Below are 23,312 nucleotides of genomic sequence, written 5' to 3' on the forward strand. Positions count from 1 at the left end.
AAGCCTGGCAAAACTTAGTAGAGGAAAGTCCCGCACTCACCAAACCTCGCAGCCAAGACCCAGCGCAGTCGTTCCGCTGCAGGCAACCAGTCATCACACAGGGCTGTTGCACTGCTCCCGACTCGCCGAACTGCTGCTCAGCAAACCGTTGACCACGTCTCTCCGCTGACGTCCGTTGACTCGATTCCACCGCTGGCAACCAGTTATTAAAGATCAGGTAGCATGGTCGTGCCGGAGAGGGGATGAGGAAGGTCGGAGACGAGGTTTAAGGGAAAGACAAGAAGAAGAACTTTATACAAGGGAATTTACATATATACAAACAGCAACAGGGAGAACTCTCAGAAAGTCTCGCAAACAAGGAGCAAAGCTACATGTCGATGAGCTCAGATGGTCAGGAGCTACTCGGCCGTCCAAGGCGCCGAGTTTTATATCCTTTCATTTCCCTGGGCTCCCTAGATGGGGGCCGGGCTTGTCGGGAAAGGAGGGTCCTGAAAGTCCACTGTGGCACCCACACACACACACTGTCAATAGGGAACACGCCCCCGTCACGTGTTGGGAGAGAGACGGATGCCATCTGCGTCGCGCAGATTCGGGAAGGTTCTCGAAGAGCATTCCTGCGCCTTTCATGTGGTCGCACGTGCTCGGGGTAGGGGAAACGGTCGTTGACCACTTCTCCCTGGAAGACGGTTGCTGCTGTCAACTTGATGTGCCCCTTGGAATGTCCAGTACTGCCGAACGTGGTAGCTAGCTTCTTTCTGTACTGCAGAGCTGGCTGGCTAGATGCGGGGTGGATGACTGACGCCGCTTCCGTGGCTAATTCAGGCGTTTACCCCGCATGCCTTTCGCGACTCATCGGCATTCCGCTGCTACCACGCCGATTTTTTCTCACGAAGGAGGCGAAACGTAACACCGGCAATGGCCGGCGATGACGGAGAACCAGCCAAATCAGGCCCTCCCGAATCCGGAGCGCGTCGGCGCCGCACAGGCGGGCTACACGACTCCGGAGGTTCGGGCCTCGACTCAAGCATACATACTAGATGCGCACGTTATAGCACCCGCACTCTTGGGCCCCCGGCAAAGGCCGGGGCACCCGTGAGCCAAACTCTACGCACCTTTCTGCTGCCCGAGTCGGTGGCGATCTCTGCGCTCATTTTCCGCTCGGGACCTCTCGCCGAAACAACGCCCCCCAACTGTCACTCGGGGTGACCCAATGGGGACGCGAGGTCGAAGCGGGAAGAACGGAAGGGAGGGTGATTTACTGCGGTTCTCGAAAGAGCTTCCCTTGAAAGGGAGGACAAGAAGCGTGGCTGCCCGCACCCCGCTCGCGGACACCCCACGGGGGGTCTCTCTAACGAACAAAACGGCGGAAGCGGGCGCACACTCGGGTAGCCCAAGAAGCTCAATCCCCACAACCTGAACGAGAGAGAAAGAAGACATGTACGAGACTTCGGCGTAAAAAATCCGCTACATGTGCGTTTGTGACGCTGCACTTGCCTCCAAATGTTACTTTAGGTGTGTTGCAGTAACCGAAACTATTTCTAGTGGAAGTTTCTTGCCTGAACTTGTTTCTTGACACTTGTTTTCGTGGTGTTTCCGGCTTGGTGCAGCTGCCCTTGCTATCATTTAAAACCTGCGTTACAACTGCGGTGGGTAACAGGTCGGCGCTGAAATACTTCCTGTCTTGGTTCGTTGCTTTCGCTCTGCAGTCTAACCACGTATATACACTCAGAAGTACAAAAAAAAACAAAAACTTCACCGAACGATTTGGTCACAACAACAGGCATGTGCTCCGCTTTGTATTGCCGTGACGACACGACGACGTGCGGCCACATAGCACACGCACCCGCGAATTACACCCCTTAGTCTTGCAGCATCAGTGCGAATAGAACCGGTCGTATCGCTCGAGTTTCTGTCGCCTCTAAACCACACTTGCGTTGCTTAACCAATACGTGCGCCAATTTTTCAGCGAAAGAGGCAAAAATTCAGGACGTATAAGCTACTTCTTTTCGCATGCCTGCATGCAAGCACGTACAGAAACTCGGTCTCCAAAGACGCTCGCAATCGCAGCTTGCATCTCTACACGCCAGGTTCGCGTGCCGTTCGCGTGCTGGCCGGGTTATCGAGGTTGGCACGAGTTGCTCTCCTATACACTGCGTTGTTTTCTGCAGGGGTTCGATGGGGCCCACGCACTCTCGATACTGCGGAGTTTCAGAATAGACGCGGAAGGGATTATTTGCATGCTAAACTTAGGCCGCTCTTTTACGGAGCGTGCATGCGGTGGAGAAAGGCAATTGATACGCGTTCACGTTTGATAGCCAGCAGCGAGAAAGGGTTCACTCACGCACGCCTACTTCGCGAAACTTTCGTGCAGTCTTGCGTCACGACCTCCGAGCACTGAGAGACTAGGGAGAATGCAACAACAAGCTGCTACGTAAAAAAAAAAAAAAGTGAAAGACGTCTGATAGGCCTATACTGTCTGGACATGCGCGCTCTCTCTACAAACCTCGTAGAGCGAGCCCACTGAGTTAAAACTTCGCGGTGGCCATTTCGTGTCACGTAACTAATACCTGCTGACAGCACCGCGGACTTGCGTCGTGTAGGAAACGCGTAGTCGGAAGCGTGCGCCTGTGGGCGTTTCGACAACGGCGTGTTTTGCTGCTTCCATCTCGAACCAGGCGTACATGTTTGTGACGTAACTACCTGGACGCTTCCGCAGGAAACTCTATACACTTCGCGTCTCTCGAGCTGTGCAGTGCTGAGAGAGCTAAAGGGCTGGACGTCAGTTGATTGTGGGATGAATATACAGCTGAACTTCGTTATAAGGAAGTTGAAAGCGTTTATAGCCGTAGCTTGGTTACAGCCCGTGTTGGTTGACCTGATAAGGCGAATCTTCATTCCTTCGTTATAGACATTATTTTGTTATTAACCATTTCGTTATAACGAGGTTAAACTGTGTGATGTAACTGAAAGAGTTTAAGGACGTGGTCTATAGGAGTGGCCTATGGGCGGAAATTCTGGCTGGGCGACACTTGTACGCTGCCCAATCGGGAAACACTTTTTCCGGGTCGAATACTATCGTTAAATCCGCTGTTCAGCAGATGACACCAACTTCAGCCTTCCAAATGCTGCACAGATTTATCACGAGGCATGCAGCGCATGCGCTAGACTCAGCACGCGTCGGAATCAAGTGTTGGCTGTGGATTGCGTGCACGAGCGAGCCACCGTTGCTGCGTGCTGAGACGGCGCAGGCGGCTGTTCGGTCGAATTCCGTCACGCTTGGCCTGGTGCGACGGCAACGAGCTTCCTGGTTGCCCCCCGTCCGTGCATTGATCATGCCGGAGTGCTTTTCACTGAAGAGCCCATTTTCTGACGCTCTGGTTCGACATCCTCGTCGTGCGTTGATTCCGCTCTTGCTGGAAGAAGAAGCAGCAGCGCCGGGCGGACACAAAGAGTTTCGAGAGGAGCGCATCCGGGATGCGAGGAAATGTGGGCCTGGCTGTTCTCTCTCTCGCGGGCCTCATCCTTTCGATACGCTCCGCCCTCTGCGCGCAAAGAACACACGGAGCCACACGGTTACACCGGCGGAATCCCCGTCTCGAGCCGTTTGGCTATTCCACGTCGAGACACCGGGCACTGGCATGCGTCAGTATGTGTGTGTGTGTATCTATACCTCCAGAATAGTCCCAGGAGTGCACTGTAATCAGAATTGCAAGGAATAGCCGCACGAATAACATAGACAAAGCAGGAGGCGTCGTTAGACGGCATGAATAACTATAACCCCTCTCGGCTCTTAAAGCCAACACATTGGTTCAGGGTCCCCGGAGCTGATTCTTGGTCTTACTTTTTTTTTGTTTTCATTTGCTTTGCAGCTTCCGTTCCTTTGACATCTTGCTTCTGTTCTATTTCTCTGTGAAGCGTCATTACCGTGTGTCAAGCACCTGAAGAAGGTGCAATACTACCTGCATGTGCAAGGAGCAACTGATCATTGGGACCGTAGTGACGAAGTAACAAAAAATTGTAAGCGCCAACCTGCTCACTGCCAGTATACGTGAACACCTTTCTCTAAGTGCCCACACATAAACCGGCTTTGAAAAAAAATGCATATTATGTGAAAAAAGTTACAGGAAAAATACTTGGAAGCACGCCCGTAACACACGACCAACACGATTCCGAGTGCCTGGCATTCACCGAAACATTCCCGTGAAATCTGCGCGCGTATCGTTTCGGCCGTGACCTGGGCTGGCCACTTCACGGCCTCTGGGCAGAAAAAAACACGCGAAGATGTGCAGACGCGTTCAAGGTTGGCCAGTTCCGCGCTCGGAACTCCACTGCCAGCTTCCCCCAGTTTTTTGGGAAGTTTTTGTTGGCACTGAAGGCTTTTGCTGATTCGTGAAGCATCAAGGAAAGAAAAAAAAGCGCAAAATGCATAAGGACAAATACCAAATACGCAGCGCAGGCTAATTTAGTTACCCATCAATCGTAAAATCAGTGATATTAAATATACGGCAACCGAACTTATAAATAATATTAATAATATTATATTATTCTAGGAACAAGCATACCGTCAGCTATACCATTAAGATAACCCGTGCTGTAACCCTGACGTATTAACAGAAATAAGCAGCACGGGGTTAAAAAAATTAGGATGCAGGCGAGAAGTGCAATAAATGTTAATGTGATTAGCGTGAAAATCAAAAGAGGAGGGGTTTGAAGATGAACATGGGAAATGGAGAAGTGAAAAGAAAATTTTTTTCTGTGCCCTCTCATCCATGCGGGTAAGAGAACAGCTGTGGTGCTGATTGAAATAAAACACAACTTCGAAGCTAACATTGTTATACTCAATTATCACCCTATCCGAAGGCCTGATAAAAGCAGGTCTACTCACTTTGTTCCGCCAGAATCACACTATGTCCACATGGCCCCAATGAGGGCTTGGATCATCTGAAAATGTGGACTCACTCACTCACTCACTCACTCACTCACTCACTCACTCACTCACTCACTCACTCACTCACTCACTCACTCACTCACCCACCCACCCACCCACCCACCCACTCACTCACTCACTGTCTCACTCACCCACTCATTCACTGTCTCACTCACTCACTCACCCACCCACTCACTCACTCACTCACTGTCTCACTCACCCACCCGCCCACCCACTCACTCACTCACTCACCCACTCACACACTCACTCACCCACCCACTTACGCACTCACTCACTCACTCACTCACCCACTCACTCACTCACCCACCCACTCACTCACTCACTCACTGTCTCACTCACTCACCCACCCACCCACCCACCCACTCACTCACTCACTCACTCACTCACTGTCTCACTCAATCACTCACTCACTCACCCACTCACTCACTCACCCACTCACTCACCCACTCACTCACTGTCCCACTCACTCACTCACCCACTCACTCACCCAGCCACTCACTCACCCACTCACTGCCTCACTCACTCACTCACTCACCCACTCACTCACTCACTTTCTCACTCAATCACTCACTCACTCACCCACTCACTCACCCTCTTACTCACTCACTCGCTCACCCACCCACCCACTCACTCACCCACTCATTCACTCACTCACTCACTCACTCACTCACTCACTGTCTCACTCACTCACTCACCCACTCACTCACCCACTCACTCACCCACTCATTCACTCACTCACCCACTAACTCACTCACTCACCCACTCACTCACTCGCTCACTCACACTGTCTCACTCAATCACTCACTCACTGTCTCACTCACTCACCCACTCACTCACCCACCCACTAACTCACCCACTCACTCACCCACTCACTCACTCACCCACTCACTCACTCACTCACCCACCCACTCACTCACTCACCCACTCACTCACTCGCTCACTCACACTGTCTCACTCAATCACTCACTCACTGTCTCACTCACTCACCCACTCACGCACTCACTCACCCACCCACTTACGCACTCACTCACTCACTCACTCACCCACTCACTCACTCACTCACTCACCCACCCACCCACTCACTCACTCACTCACTGTCTCACTCACTCACCCACCCACCCACCCACTCACTCACTCACTCACTGACTGTCTCACTCAATCACTCACTCACTCACCCACTCACTCACTCATTCACTCACTGCCTCACTCACTGTCTCACTCACTCACTGTCTCACTCACTCACCCACTCACTCACCCAGCCACTCACTCACCCACTCACCGCCTCACTCACTCACCCACTCACTCACTCACTTTCTCACTCACTCAATCACTCACTCACTCACCCACTCACTCACCCTCTTACTCACTCACTCGCTCACCCACCCACCCACTCACTCACCCACTCACCCACTCATTCATTCACTCACTCACTCACTCACTGTCTCACTCACTCACTCACCCACTCACTCACCCACTCATTCACTCACTCACCCACTAACTCACTCACTCACCCACTCACTCACTCGCTCACTCACACTGTCTCACTCAATCACTCACTCACTGTCTCACTCACTCACCCACTCACTCACCCACCCACTAACTCACCCACTCACTCACCCACTCACTCACTCACCCACTCACTCACTCACCCACCCACTCACTCACTCACTCACCCACTCACTCACTCGCTCACTCACACTGTCTCACTCAATCACTCACTCACTGTCTCACTCACTCACCCACTCACTCACCCACCCACTAACTCACCCACTCACTCACCCACTCACTCACTCACTCACCCACTCACTCACTCACTCACTCACCCACCCACTCACTCACTCACTCACTGTCTCACTCAATCAGTCACTCACTCACCCACTCACTCACTCACCCACCCACTCACTCACTCACTCACTCACCCACTCACTCACTCACTCACTCAACCACTCACTCACTCACTGTCTCACTCACTCACTCATCCACCCACCCACCCACTCACTCACTCACTCACTCACTCACTCACTCACTCACTCACTCACTGTCTCACTCAATCACTCACTCACTGACTCACTCACTCACCCACTCACTCACTCACTCACTCACTCACCCACTCACTCACTCATTCACTCACTGCCTCACTCACTCACTCACTCACTCACTCACTCACTCACTCACTCACTGTCTCACTCACTCACCCACTCACTCACTCACTGTCTCACTCACTCACCCACTCACTCACCCAGCCACTCACTGCCTCACTCACTCACTCACTCACTCACTGTCTCACTCAATCACTCACTCACTGGCTCACCCACTCACTCACTCACTCACTGTCTCACTCACTCACCCACTCACTCGCTGTCTGACTCACTCACTGTCTGACTCACTCACTCACCCACTCACTCACTCACCTACTCACTCACTCACTAACTCACTCACTGTCTCACTCACTCACTCACTCTCTCACTCACTCACCATCTCACTCACTCACTCACCACGTTACACGTGATTTCATTGAGCTAAGGTTGTTGGCAGCGTCGTATTTGGCGTGTTTTATTCACTGCACTTTGCTTTTCTTGCATTGCTGCTTTGCTGACGTTTTGACCTTGACTTCAGAAGTACCACCGGGCCGGATCCTGGCTAATCTCGCAAGTGTTGGTGAAGATTGTGGATTGCAGTGCGTAATAGGTTGATGGATGTACGCCTCACAGGAACCGCTTGTGTAGAAGCCTATATAGTCAGACTAGTTGCTCAGTGAAGCTGCATTTAACAAGGCGAAGATAAGCGTTATACCCAATGGAGGTGTTTCGCGTCTGTTTCCGGCCTGACAGGACCTTCCCAAGTCCTCACATGGATATGCATGGGCACTTATATTTTTTTATTGAATATTTGCTCGCATTATTGAATCGTTGCTCTAACACAATACTCTTGTTGGAATCATGTGACGCATTGGAAAGAAACAAACAAACGATAACTAACTAAAGGCAAGCAAGCAAATAAACAAAAGTGATTGCAATGTACACATCAACCCGAATTCACAACTGCGGCTTTCTTATCTTGAATGCCGAAACCGGCGTATTTCATGACGCGTGTAGGGCGACCCGTCGGTGTTCCACGCCACCTCAGGCCGTCACAGAGACGTCGCACATTCGAGCAGCTGCGAGGCAAGAATACAGGAAGAAAGTTTATCTTTTTTTTATTTTTCATAACGAGACACTGGGAACAGTCCACGCGTATCCTGGCTGATTAGGCCGCACTTAACGACATTCTCAGCAGCATACATATTGAAATGTCACGAATCGAGGGGCGGAAGGCATATGTGCAGCACTGGAAAACAAAACAAAACAAAAATTGTGTTTCGCACAGATCGAAGGAAGAAAGAAGATCTCGGGAAACAAAACTGCCGCATAGGTACAGCTGGTTTAGCCGTCTGCTGGGTCCGTGAATACAAGGAAGCTCGTATTCCGACGTTCTGAAGAACTGCGCTGTATTTATTCTTGAACTCTTATTGAACAAAAACAGGTCAACATGCATCGACTTCGGGCAGTTTTGAAACGTCGTGTGCCTGCTTGTACAAAGCAAAAACAAGATTTACTACCGTTTCGATGCGTTCTGGAATACTTTCTCTCCCCTTGAAAATAAAGCGTCCCCGTCTGTTTGCCTTGGAACAGCAGTTTTTTTTTTAAGGCAGTTTTATTGCCCTTTGTTGTGGGTGTCATGTTAACAAAAGATGCCCGTTACGTAAACAAGGCATTTAAAGAAGTGTATTTTGTAGAACTTCCACCCCATAAATCTTGATTAGTTAACCGCCCATTTATCTGTTCAAAATGCAATCTTATTCGTAGATGAAGCGTCTGTTGCGTGCGTGTGAAGACGAAAATAGCTGTAAACCAAGTGAATTTGAAGGAAATACCAGTTGCTGAAAATGAGCTAGAAAAAGCAAAAGACAAATAACTATAAAGGTAAAACAATGCGCGAAGCTTCTTCGAGTTTCCTCTCCTCTCCTTTTTTTTTTTCTTTTGCATCCCATAAATCAGTCTTTCCTGGTTTTGAAACAAAGTTTCGTTAGGCAGTTCCCAAGCACTGAGTGAAATATTATAAAGAAAAAAAAGAGAGAATGATACGCTAAATAGAAAAAATACAGGATTGCGAGAATGAGACGAAAGAGATGACTCGAGAAGCGTATTGTACGACAATACGCGTGTACCGGCGATTGAGCACTAATTTTCTAAAATATTTGGCGTACATTGAGTGGACACTGAGACCGTTAACTAAAGGCAACAGATGTCAGGCACCAGCTAAAGAGGTGTGTCTGTACCACGTGGGACGGCCTAAAAATCGGGCACCCAGCGTGGGGCGCATGCCAAACTCTGATTTCGAATGTGCGAGTGATGGTTCGTCGTTGTCGCTACAGCAGAGCAACACAGAATTCGACTAGTTGCACAGTTTTAGGAGAGCTGCCATCACCGTTCCAGCACTGCTGTGCACGAAAAATATACGCAAGCTGGTCTTATATACGCAAAATATACGCAAGAAATTCATCTCAACGATGGTCTTGTGTTAGGGCATCCGCTTCGTATCTGGGAGGTATTGGTTTGAGTTCCGGTATCGCCGACTGGCCAGCAGTTCTAGAATGAGCACAGACATCTCACAGCCAATTAATTTTTCGGCTCTCTGAAGAATGAAGCACTTCGAAAAAGTTCCACCGAGGCTCTGACCAAGTTGGAATTCTTCGATATTCTTGCCTAAATAGCTTCCTTTCGCTAAAGCGGCCTCTTAACTGTCCTGTAAACTCAGACGAGGCTAATGTAACAAACAGATATATAAAGAAAAACTCTAAGAAGCTGCCTCTGATTTATTTTTTTACATATACCGTGGCAGAAAACATATTGCAGAGATAGACGTAAGAACAATATGAAACGAAGGAAGAGGCATACGCCATTAAAATCTCGGAAGTACTACAACCGTTCAGCTTGATAGGGACGCGGGAATATATAGTCGAAATTACGACGTATCAGACTGCTAGGTTTTTCTATGGCACTCATATTTTGCCCCTAATCGAGCATACATAAAAAAAAATAGAGAAAACGCCCTCGCCGTATGGCTCTGGGTCAATGTCAAGACGGACGAGGTTGGAAAGGCGCTCCACCGGTGACAACACCTGGCGTCAGCCAGCCGACGCGCAATGAATGGCTGCGCCCTTCGCAGCCACATTCACTGCACGCCGCTATACCTTGATGTAGTGCAGGTGTCAACGCTGAAATACGAGTCCGTCCGCGAATTCACGCCCGCGCAGACTGCATTCGCAAGCCGGGAGAATCGTCGCGCTTGAGTGCGCCCGTTTTTGCGAGCGTCTGCCGGGGAGAGAGAGCAAGCGCTTTTGGTCGGGTGCAGATAGCGACAACACCATATCTGTCCCCGGGTGGTGATTCCGAGCACGCTTCTGTACACCATGCGCACGCATATATGTTGGACACGAAGCGAAGTGTAAAGGTAGGCTGCTTAGTGTGCATCGCCGCGAAACATGGGTGTGTACAGTGGGTATAGGCTAGAAAGAAAATTTATGGTTAGAACTCTATCGGCGGAGTAACGCTGATGGGAATGAAGGTACACCTGGACGCGACGGTACCACGAAGGTAAGAGGGGACACCTGAAGGGAAGGTGTTGCAAGGAGGGGTTGAGGAGCGGGCTAAGAGAAGGAACTGTCGCGAGTCGCGTATTCAAATGGACTGCCTTCAAAACAGCGCGCGCGTAAATTCGCGGCGCCGACCGGCGACGTTCAGAAGGAGTTCATGAATTCGTCTGGGCCGCGCGGAAAGGAGAGTTCACCGATTCGGCGTTCCTTGCGCGGAATGCCCCCTGCCTGCTTCTTCTTTTCCCTGACTGCGGTCGCCGCTGCCGTTCGCGCTGCCCGAGTGCGCAGTTCATCGTCCTATTACAAGCAGCTCCCGCCGCGCGCTGCTGGGTGTGTGAGCTAGCGAACGTTCGGTCGGAAAGCTGCACACAGACAGCACGACCAGGTTCTTGCCAGTGGTGCGGCGATCGGTGCAAATGGTTGCGCGGATAACTTGTTTCTCGCCTCATTTCATCCGTTCTATCTCGCGCCGCCGCCGACTATCATGCATCTGCGGGCGATGGTGACAGGCGGGGTCGCGGAAAGCGCGTGAGAATGCAGCTTCGAAAGAAGAACGCATCTTCAAGGTGGTGCCGACAAACCGGAAGACAGAGCCGAAACGAGGCGGCAGCGGAAAGATAGCCCGGCAGAGGAGCACAAACTTTGAGAGCAAGAAAAATTATGCGTATATAAATCTGGCGGTTGCGCGTAGGCAGCTTCCGTTCACGGGTGAGCATCCCTGACAAGTAGAGCATGCAGTAGGAGACCGCCTACAGGGAAGCCGATATCACGCGCTCTCCTTCGGCCATTTGGTGTCTTAATGGATGTCTCAGTAGGGAATGGTTCGTTTTTTTTTTGCATGTGGATGTGGAACCGTTGAGATATGCGCTGATTTATATAGCAGTTCGTTAATGGTTAGTTGGCAGTCGGAGTGAGTGGATGAGTGCAACACGACCCACGTCCGGGTTGCGAAGACGAGGTGTCCTGATGGGTTATGCAGGAGTCTGGGAAGGCGCAGTGGCAGATATCGGGTCTCGCAGATGGTAGAAGTGATGGTCGGAGTGAGGCGAGGTCGCAGAAAGGGGCCGAAGGTGGCACGGGCTTCCTCTCCCAAGTGGAGAGACCTTCGGAGAGAGGAAGTGTGGGAAGAAAAAGTGCAATCATTGTTGGATATCAGGTTAAGTCCAGGACGTGTACTTTGCATTAGGATAACCACTAGAGACCTGATAACAAGGGATGTCACACCAGTATAAACTATGGTGTGTTATTTCCAACGGGAGTGAGTGTTTGTTTTGACGAGTCTGTGCTTGTGTTACGGGTCTGCGAAGAACATTATGCACCCGTTAGACATTAGAGAACGTTAAGAAACATTACACTAAATGCTATATCGCATATTATTCTTTAAGAAAACCATTAAGAGGATCCCCAAGTTTTTATGTTTTCCTGCTGTCAGTCTTAGGGATTAACTGTATATCATGAAAACGCTCAATAAATAATACGTTTTCGCTTTTTTCTGGACAGTAACTCATCGATTCGACCTCTATAGCCTTGATGGTATGTTTAAGTACTGCTCAATATCATGAATTGTTTACTTTGGATCGTGGTGGTGGTGGCATCTGCAGCGCCCCTCATGTGTGTGTTGATGCGAGTGCAACGTTGCGTTCGTTTTGTTTGTTTTGTTTTATGGGGTTTAACGTCCCAAAGAGACTTAGGCTATGAGGGGACGCCGTCGTGGAGGGCTCCGGAAATTTCGACCATCGGTGGTTCTTTAACGTGCACTGACATCGCACAGTACACGGACCTCTAGAATTTCGCCTCCATCGACATTCGACCGCCGCGGCCGGGATCGAACCCGCGTCTTTCGGGTCAGCAGCCGACCACCATAACCACTGAGCCAAAGCGGCGGTGTGCTGCAGTATATTTCCTAAAGCTCGATGCACTGAACCGTACTTGCAAAGCGCAGCCAAGCGTGTGGCTGAGGCAACTGAACTTGACTCCTTATGGATTTGGCACCTAAGGCCATTTGGAATTGACGTGATGGAGCGTAAATGTATGAAGAAAAGATGAATAATTGAAGACGAAGGTGTATATAAGATGAGTATGCACAATAATTGAAATGTCCCGGATAGATATCTCCGCTAGTAGCCAGCGAGGAAAACAAAATGATGGAGACAGGGTGAGTCAGTCTTGTGAATTGGTAGTGCTCTCACATTCAAGAAGCGTCTGGGTTGCGGCATTCGGCAATAATTTCACTCTTTCGCATGCTCCCTCACATTCTGTTAGGCAAAGTTTGCGATATAAGTCTTCAGGTTGCCGAGGCAGGCTACGTACAAATACCTATATCGCGTCCGCCGCCAATATAATATCTTTAGCTCGGGTGAGCTAGTGCGTTCAGCGTGTGCAGCCCTCTTCTCCTAAATTACGTCAGGCCGGGTAATAGGGCAGAATTTCTTGCTTATAATGTTCTTGTCGTCTTGGAGGCGATGAAAAAATGGCGCTGAGGCTTTCTAGTCGTAATAATAAGCAGTGTTTCTTTAATACCTCCTTTTTCTTCTCTCCTTTTTGCTGTTGGGCGCCATAACAATGCGCTTACGTAATCGACTGAACTTAATTACTTTCAGCTCGCTTGCGGCACATTGCACGCACTGTGAGGTCACGTAGGAAATTCCGCAGCGAGCTTTCATCCATGGCCTACTTGCAAGTCAGAGGCTCGCTGCCGACACGTCAGAACCACCGTTAGCGGAAGATCTCGCCTAACCAGTCTCAAGAAAACGCACGCGCAAATTCACATTAGTCTGGCCGACGACAGACGCGTGATTGCAGAGTCCTGGAAAAAGACCCCCGGAGGAAGCCAGGGAGGAAGACTTTTCTCCTAAAAGCTAGCAAAGCCTGATGAGGAGGGGAGACAACCCTGATGTCCTCAATCGAGCGCTGCATTACCGCGAATAAATAGCGGGGCGTTCCTCGAAGTGGTGCCTTCATTAGGCGCCTTAATTTTCTGTCTTTGAGGCGCGTCACTGGCGGTATACCCTTACCCAAACGCTCCTTTCCACTTTCAGCGCTTCGCGGCTGCCTGCCCCGGCGTATATGTAATTGGTGTGCTGCGACGACAGACGACTTTCGAGTGCCATAGGAAATTGTCTATGCCTGGTCTGCCTTGGGGCGGCAACCGACTAAGCACCTAGCTTGCTGGGAAATCTCTAGTATTTCGTATCGGCCGAACTAAACTGTGCACAGCCCGGAAGGTTTTTAGTAAGCTGCGCTTGTTGGTGTTGATTAAATAAGACAGGCGAGGCGGGTATATCTGGTTCACCCCGGTTTTCGAGTAGAGAAGCATACCGCTACGAAAGATGAAACGAACACGGACGCCGACTCCAACTTACTTTGTTGAAGAATGCAGAAAGGAGCTGCTGAAAGAAGTACATTCTTGGGTAAAGTTAGTTGGAGTCAGCGCCGGTGTAGTCATCCGTTCTTTTTTTTTTTTTTTACGCCATTCGCAGCTCTTTATTTTCCTGCTTGAGAATTTTTGTATGTAATGTATGTGCGCAGGCAGCGTCGCTTATCCGTCTCTTTATTGTTTGCTGCCATTCTTATTTCCTTGCAGCCGACCGGACATCTTTCGAGAATCATCAACAGGATGCGCTTCATCCGGCTGCCCTTCCCACTGTCCTTCTTGCCTATCTCCCTTCATAGTGCCCATGAAACAAACAAAGCGTGCAGCTATACAGTGCACGAGGTTTCCTGTGCAATTTTATAATTGTACATTGTTTAAGATGAGTAAGAATAAGCTTCGCCTGCAGTTTTCAATCTTATCTGTTTTTAAGTGAACACATCCTGCAAAATATTTTGCCGTCTGAACAAAATTTGGACGACACTCAAGCTCCGCCTTACCGATATGACGCGATACCGTTAATGGGCCCCTTCAGCAGCCTGGGGTCCTTTTTGCATATAACTTCTCAGACACAGTTTTTTTTTTACTTTATGTTATTTTTATTTACTTTTTACCACAAGATACACCTCCCTTTAAACAAGTCGAACGGGCGTCCCTCGGTGGTCGGTAGCGCACCCGGCTCGAAGGGGCAGCGGTTCGAGTCCCGGTTCGACCTTTTTTCTCTTCAGCGCACTTGATTTTCTTCAGAGCCACAACGTAATGGTGGTGGAATGACGTCCCGATCCTCTCTACCAATGAGGAATTGCGTAGTGACGTCATCACTGCTGTACTGTGTGATCGTTGTGAGGAGATTGAACTACCCGCGCGAGGTCATGTGGTCGTCACGTCATGACTCTCTCAGCGAATTGAAAATCGTCGTTCCACAGGCAGGGCCGGATTAAGAAAAATGGGGGCCCTGGGCTAATGCGAATCTAGGCCCCCTCTCCCTTTCCCTCCACTGACCTCCCTGCCCCCGCTACACCACTAGAATATATTCCCTGTTTCGTTGTAATTCCACCTAATCAAAAACGAAGTGCGATCAATGGGATTCATGAAACAGTAACGCAGTAGCATTAGTTTTACAGCACACAAAAACACAACTTGACTCTTGGATAGGGGTGTGCGAATATTCGAAATTTTCGAATATAATTCGAATATTATATTTTTAGTATTCGTATTCGAATCGAAATCCAAGTATTCGTGTTGTTTCGAATACTCGACACGACGCGAATATTCGGATCTAGCCGAATATTCTATTGCGAGCACCGGCGTTCATTTCGGTCCACAAGTCCTATCGACAGAGACATAACAACATGGCGGCGTCCAGAGCAATGCGTAACGTTGAGCCATGCGTAGCTGACTGCGCTGGTGAGCTTCTTTGTGGCTATACCTGCGAAGCTGGTATAGTCAGAGCTGTGCACGAAATACCTCGCATTACGTGCCAGTTCAGTGCAAATTGGGAGGGCATTTTCTTTGGCTGGAGAAGTCGTTTCAGCTAGAAGGGAACTACTTCTGCCTGACCATATGGAGCAGCCGGTTTTCCTTCACGACAACCTTTTATGTTCATCCCAGCAACGCGCTTTTGTGCTTATGGCAAGCTAGCCTTGATCAATGCTGTGTACTAGCCATCTTCTCTGATATTTCTACTCTTCTAAGAACAATGTTCAAGACTTTGATACTTTTTGTGTAACCACACACACCTTTTGTGCTCATTTCATTGCTGATAGTTGAACTGTGATGTTTTTGGGTGCTCAAATAAATGTTTTGTAGGGGTTAAATGCGTCTGTCCTTGATTATTCGATATTCGATTCGATATTCGGAACCAAGTATTCGTATTCGCTTAGTATTCGAAAAATCTGATATTCGCACACCCCTACTCTTGGAACGTGCGATACGTGTCCGTCAGTGGCTCGACAAGCACTCCCCAACTGATTAGGGTAAACGAAGTTACATGAGGTGGGGGCCCATCTCCTCGTTCTGGTTTTCTCGCTTCATACGTGTCGCTCAAGTTCCATTGCCCAAGGTTCCATATACTAAGCAAGTTAGAATAAATGGGCCCCTTGTCCTGCTGTCCGAGGTGAGGCCCTGGGCTGCAGCCCCCTTAGACCCCCCCTTAATCCAGTGCTGTCCACAGGCACCCAGTTGAGCATCTAACGGGAAGCCTAACGCTACCATATTAAAGAACTCGGTTCAGCCGTTATATTCACAGCAAAGAGCAATCGCAGCTCCAGATTTTCAACCCTTGGAGGAGTGTTGAAATACTCATCTGCTTGCTCCACAGGTTAGTACTTCATGACATGAGAAATTTTGTTTTCTAGTCCTTACGCTGTGAATCTCAATTTCTTTATCCGCTCCACAGTGGTTGAGACCCCAAAACTATTAGGAGACCGTTCGTTATCGGAATAGCACAGAGGCGCGGGCGTGCTTAGAGGTACACAGACAGGCCATTGACATACAACCGATTTTATTGAGGCTTTTGCCACAGCTTATACCTATAGCTTATACCTCTAAACAATGCATAGTTTATCAAAGCCTCAATTCAATCAGTCACCAGTCAGCGCCTTGTCTGTGTAGCTCTTTTCACGTCCACGTCTTCGCGCTATTCCAAACCAACTTACCCAAGCTTGTACTTTGAGACCGCACAGTGCACAGTTTGCCGACGGCCGCAAGCAAACTGACGGGAAGTCACAACTTCAGTTTGTTGTACTGAGTAGAAGGAAATATAATTATATTTTCTCGATTGTTCGAAAACATCATAAGCAGGTGGTCTGTTATCGCAGCGCCCCATTGCCCACCTTTCTTATATAATGGAAGGCGCACTATTAAAGGACGAAGCACGTTTCAAGTCTCTAACAAAAAGAAATTGCACGTGACTTAGTAAATACTAGGCTTGACTTGAATATCGGCAACATCGCATCTGCGTAAGCGGGAAGCCAGAATGCAATGCTGAAAATCGATACCCGCCACCGGGCGAGAGGCGTGCGGTGCTGCATCAGATGACGAAGAAAGAGGGGGCAGTGGCCGTTAGCGAAGGTAATTCATAGTGTGGGAAAAAGCTGGAGCAGTTTCGGTCCCCAGGTGGGACTCCACAAAACGATCCTCCCATGTCTGCCTCACAACCTCTCTACCTCCACATCCCTCGCACCCGATCTATATCGCGTGGTTATTTTTTTGGTCCCATTCTTTATGTCCGTGTACCTCTCTATCGCATGAACGCCCTGACACGCGAGCACCTCCGTGCTCCCCAAGCACACCCACTCACGCCCCTCTCCACATTTCATCCCCTTCTCCCCCCCCCCCCCCCCCCTCTACCACCCACCCGCTTCCCCCGGACTCCCCTGATGAAAAGACAGGCAGGCCGCTCTTCAGGTTCACAATATGCACCCCTGCTGTCGTGAGTCATCACCACCACAAAGATTGGTCCCGCAAGGTGGAGTCTCAAGCATTTATGAGAGAGCGACAACCCCTTGCTACCGCTGCTCACGCCCTCTGTCCGCAAGCGATGCACTGGCTAACGCGCTTAATCACCTTGGGTAGCATTGGGCAGTTAGGTGAGAATTTTACCGTTGCACGAAGCGCTGGTCATGTCATAAAAAACAGTCGACAAAGTGCTGGCCACTGGCTTTGACAATGTGCGCCTTTGGCCATAGGGGTTATTCACGCGACTTCACGGGCGCCATTTTGTTGTCCAGCGCTTAGCTTCAGCAGTTCAGACTGCAGCAGGAGGCCATAATCGCATTAGACAGGTCCGAGACCTTTCGCAGTGCTGCACAGACAACAAAATAGCGACCGCTATGACGCTGCGTCCGCGTCTGTTGCATGATAGAGCTCATTATCACCAGTCACTTGACTACACACTATAGACGCTGCCTGAGTCTGGATGCCAGTTTCAGTGATGAAGCTCGCTAGCAGCATGTCAGCGACCTTAGAGACATTACACAAAAGCGCAAGAGACTGTGACATTGACAGCGCGTGAGCAGGACAGAACTGAAGACATTGAGCACACTACGCAAAAATATAACGGGCGGTTGGTTCAGGCGCCGTTCGCTTGCCGCTTACGAGGGAACATGCGCAACTCCTCGCTACGCTCGTGGAAGCGGGTGTCAATTGAGTTCCCGCTGCTTTTCTCGTTGTTGCTGCTCCGACCGCTCCCTGGGCTTTGGCGCCCGCCTGTCACCGGTGCGTACCGTGCGCGGCGCCAGTGCCACACTGCTTTCTGTTCCCGGCGTCTGTCGAGCATGGAGGCTCTCGAGGGAGCAATAATGGAGCTTTGCGGCCTCCCGCGCGCCATCTATTATTGACGACGGGCGTTAACTAAGAAAGCGACGGAAATTACGGGCGGCTGCCGGTCGGGGACCCCTCGCTGCCACGTGATCGATGCGCGCAATCCGAGTAGACCGCGTCACGTGCGCGTGGGGTCTCGCTCATGCTTTCCCCTCAGATCTTTCTTCTTTTTTCATTTCCCTTTCCTCCAGGGGAAATAAAAACAAAATAAAGCAAATCCGGCTCGAAGGCGACACTGTGGTTTCCATGCGTGCGTGCCTGCCTAGAATCACCCATCGTTCTGCACATCCACATCCCTAAGTGCGCGCAGGATGACGGGAACCGAGGCTGGCCTCTGCCAATTGCCTCTGTTGGACTGCTGATCCGAGCAAATTAAAAAAATAGTCGCGTTGTATTCATGTTCTGTGAGCAGAAACAGCTTGGCCGCCCAAAAGAAAACCGGTAACGCAAACGCCACTAAGTACGTTTAGCTGTTTTTGAGAACGCATTTGCGCCTTCTTTGTGACACCTTTTCGACGAAAGTTCGAGCGCTGATCGCCGCCGGTGAAATTTTACAGAGGTTTTGGGCCCGCACACGTAGGAAACACAAAATATGCTGCTAGCGAATTATTTTCATTTGCGCAAAGCGAAGAGAGAACGAAGAAAATGGACCGGGGGCGGGGGGACCAGAAGAGAATTCAATTGACTCGGGGAAAGCAGGAAGTGACTTAAAGAAGGGAAAGATAAAAGAGTCGGATATCAACATAATCATAATCAGCGTCACTAAGTCTACTGCAGGTCGGAAGCCTCTCTCATATTCCCCCAATTAACCCTGTTCTATGGCAGCTGCGACCAATTAATAACCCTGCACGCTTTCTGATCTCATCCGGCTACCTGACTTTCTACCACCCCGCTTGTCCTCCAGAGTAGCGCAGAGCAAGGAGGATAAATGACGCAAACGATGGATGTGACAATCGTGCGGCACTGTAACCCGTAGAGCAATCACGGCACCCTAAGGAAGCTGGGCAGGGCAGCGCATCTCACACGGCTCATTAATTTAAAAAAAGAAAAGATTGCCGAGCACGGGTTAGCCCAAACCTGTGTCTGCCATCACATTGAAGCCAAATGACGTCGGCTTCAGCTATGCAAAGTGTGCAAAAATAGCAGACCAGATGCCGGAGATTTCAGCTGCTCTTTTTTTTACTCCTACTCTTTGTTCCATTTTTTTTTTTTCGCCGTGTAGTTCTCCCGAACAGAGGGAGAGCTCGCTGTGGTAGGCCTGACATTTCTTTATTCTGTTAGCTTATTCAACAACAAACACGCTTGTTACCTCTCCAAACTCACTTGCCCGGTGTTCGGAGGTAGTAGCAGCCCACGGACCGAATCCGAAGCGCGGGTGGACCCACGAAGCTTAATAGATAACGGCTTTTCATTAGCGGCGCGCAGCAGTCGGCTCGAGAGTACGGCAAACTTCACGTATGTGCAGGGACTGGCGCCGCGTCCTGAACGGCGTGTAGGCAAACACAAGAGAGGAACCGAACCCTACAACGCTTGTCGTTATTTCGGTGCAGCGCGGAGATGAAGCTGGCTGGCAGTACGACACCATTACTTTTCCGCGCAATCGATTAGCTTCGTGTTGAGGCGTCACAGTGGTTCTAGCCTTCGTGCACGCCTTCAAAGAGGTATTGGGGCGATCTATATACGAGGTGAGCTCATTGCATGACGTCACAGGAAAATCAAGGCTCAACACTGTCCTCTTTCTTTTTTTGTAGAGAGAAGATGCGTCGCTGCAACGCTCGGTTCGCTGCACGGAAGTAGCAAGACGTGCAGGGCAGATGGCTGCGGTTGTCAGTGCCACCGTGGCCGTCGTGCGTCGCGTCGCGCATATCTTCCGGGGCTGAAGGTGGCGGCCGCGTCAAAACTTGAAGGCACCCTGCCGAGGATCGAGATTCATCGTCGAACTTGACCTCCGTCGTAGCCCCGCCGGACGAGGACTGCAGGACCATCTCGAAGCATTCGTTGGCTGCCGCGCTGTCTAGCTTGATGTACTGGACGCCCGCCCGTACGAATACGACCTCGAGCCCGCGACTGCTGGGGTCGCGTAGTCGCTGTTTGGGTAATACCCGTCAGTTCCAAAGTTGCTACAGCGTACACGGAGTTGCTCCTTGGTTCCTCTCGCCGCACGTTTGTACGCAGACCCCGTTTACGACCGCTGCGATTCGCCGCGGTGCTCGTTCGCTGACGTTTCCTGTAGTGTCCACCCCTCCAGCCCATAGAGAAACAAAAAGAAAAAGAAGCCGTGCGAGGAATAAGGAAGCGAGTATAGATAGATATACGGGCGAATAAATAAATATATATAGAAGTTTTAGAAATAAGGAAAGATTAGTTATTGGTAAGAACCAGAGATAAACGAAGCAGTGAAACAAAAATAGTAAGAAATGTTGGAGGAAGGGCGCAGCTATAGTGGAAGTGCACTGGAGTGGAAGGAAATTTTTAAAAATTAACTCCGCTGCAACGAACGACTAGCGGTGTCGTATATTTCATATAACGTCTTCGAAAAGTCGCCTTATACAAGTCGGCAACATTTCTGTAGCAAAATCAGCTGTGAATAGCAAGTATTGGCACTTACGTGTCGTGGGGAATTTCGGAATCCTCGAGGAATTTCGGGCTTCAGACTTTAAGCTCGCAAGACGCTTCGCACCCATTCTGAAAGCTCATTGCTGGCTTTCATGCTGGTCCGGAGAGGACAGAGCCTCTTAGCGTGTACGCTTTCAGCACTGCGGTAGCGTTATTACTTCACAGCCGATTCCAACACTTAGCCAGGCGGTTTTGGACGATAAATCACAACTGTCAAACGTACGCGATAAAAATAGAGAACGATGGTGACAGGGAAAAAACATTCCCGAAGATAAGCTCCTGTTTTGCTGGGGTCACGGAATAATACGCGTTGGAATGCTTACCTGCGTGCAGGGAAAAAATAGCCTCCTCTATGTGCGGGGGGTGCTGGACGTAAAGCTGACAAATGTTTGTCCAAGCTGGCTTCTATGCTAGAGAAGTGCCAAAGCAGTTTATGGACTTTTCGGCGTCATTAATCAAAGCAGTATATACACTTGAGTTTGATCTCTAGTTCACTAAGGTCTTCCAAGGTAAGTAGGGCTACGATTTTGTGTTAGCCCTGTGAGTGTGAAATATATTTCTGCGCACCGCAGCGGTCGTGTTGCGTTCATATGAGCTCGTAGTGTTGTTTGTATAATTCCCGCCTGTTGACTAAAGCGGATGTTACGCAACGTCTTTGATTTTTCACGCCGTGGTACAAAAGACTCTGCTTCAAAAAGAACGGGAAGCACGCAAAGATGAGACGTGAGAGATGAGGTCAGGTAGTGCAGGATAGAATATAACACTCTCGCGCGCATGAAAAAAAGGATAAAGTAAGAAAACAGGTTCTCGTAAAGGGCGCCTAATGGAACTGCTTCAAAGTGACTGACTTCTGAAAGAGCCCAGGGCTTTCAACTTGAAGGGCGTTCGCAACAGTTCCGGAACTTCCCTGTCTGGATGCGTCTTCGTCTTTTTCTTTTCTTCTTTTTATTCCTCACGTCGTGCGGTCGCTCATGGAGTTCGGCGCCTTGAACCCCATTTGTTCCATAATCGAATAAAATTTCAAGTTCCGCGTACGCGCCCAGCCTGCGTGAATGCGTGCGTGAAAAAGGAAGCGACGCTCAGCGGCTGAATATAAAAGCGACAGACCACAAAAGGATGGCGCTCGCTCGGTGTGCACTGGACTCACGCGTTTGCCTCTCGCGTGTGTAGGGGCTCCGCATCCCTCCCACAGTGATGAGCCAACTCTCCAACCCATCCCCCGTCCCCTCCCTCTTCCTCCCCGTCCCCTACATCTTTCTGCTTTTATTTCGCTCATTTTTCTTTCGACAAATGCTGGAATATGAAGGGCGACCCGGTTTCACGTTTCTTTCTTTCTTTCTTTCTTTCTTTCTTTCTTTCTTTCTTTCTTTCTTTCTTTCTTTCTTTCTTTCTTTCTTTCTTTCTTCCTTTCTTTCTTTCTTTCTTTCTTTCTTTCTTTCTTTCTTTCTTTTTTTCTTTCCTTCTTTCTTTCTTTCCCCTGAAGAGACGTAACGGCCAACCACGCTCGAGTTCTGCCAGCTTTGTTGGCCCCGTGTGTGTGTACGTATATACGCGGCAGGTGCAAACAGAACGCCAGCAAACCGCACTGCCTTCTTTCTACTTTGAGTCTTACATACCTGTTTTATGTTGCCCCTCGATATACCTGTTCTCCCGAGTATTTCTTTCGTTCGGCTTATCTTTTCTGGCCAGTTCTGCGAGGTGTGTCGCGGACGATCATTCTCTTTCTTCGTTTTGCCGGCGTCGCCCGATGGCTGATTCGCCTGTTTAGGGGAGGGGGTGCTGTGCTACCCACGGGCCAATTTTGACTGTACGTGTGCGGGTTTGCAGTTGCTTTTACTGTTCTCTAAGCCGGGTCCGTTCTGTCTCCACTCCCTCCTGGTTGGAACTGCTTATTTCTTTCTTGTCAACCACGTGCTTACTCTTCTTCAGCGGTTTCGTCGTCGTTGCTCGGTCGCCGCTGCTTATATGGACGCCGCGGTTGACGCTCGCCTAGACGTAGCTGTGTTTGTTTCGGGCGGCGTTGTGGGACGTGCGCGAGGCACAGCCCGAAATATTCGGGTCAGCTTTGGCACGCTGTGATTTCCCCGTCTCGCGGCTCGCGGCGCGTGGGTAATTCTGCGGCCGATTTGTTTGGTCCTGGCTTGGAGATTGCGGCTTTTGGTGCGGTGTGCCAGCCCCGACCGCCAAAAGTGGATGGGTGCGCTTGGACAAATCAGCTCCCGTCAACGGCGAATAACAGAGAGACAAACAGCTTACTTGTTTTACCTGTTTATTTGTTTTGTTTTGTTTTTTTGCGGCTTGGTGCGCTCTCGATGAACACGGTCCAATATAGCAGGCTCCACTACAGACTATTTTAGCCCTTTCTGTACCGGTCCAAGAACTAAGATGCTTACATTCCAGTACAGACGGTATTCACATAA

At 49.9% G+C, this 23,312-nt stretch overlaps 1 long non-coding RNA gene across 1 annotated transcript in view; it reads left to right on the top strand.

Moving 5' to 3' along the window:
- Positions 1 to 14,248, top strand: part of LOC149372173 (uncharacterized) — an 87,794-nt gene extending 73,546 nt beyond the window's left edge. The window contains exon 3 of the long non-coding RNA XR_016292301.1: positions 14,167 to 14,248. This is a non-coding gene — a long non-coding RNA (uncharacterized LOC149372173). The remainder of the gene's footprint in view (positions 1 to 14,166) is intronic.
- Positions 14,249 to 23,312: the final 9,064 nt, after the last annotated feature.

The sequence above is a fragment of the Amblyomma mixtum genome, chromosome 1, assembly GCF_055824585.1.
Source record: "Amblyomma mixtum isolate Tamu chromosome 1, ASM5582458v1, whole genome shotgun sequence".
Classification (NCBI taxonomy): Eukaryota; Metazoa; Arthropoda; class Arachnida; order Ixodida; family Ixodidae; genus Amblyomma; species Amblyomma mixtum.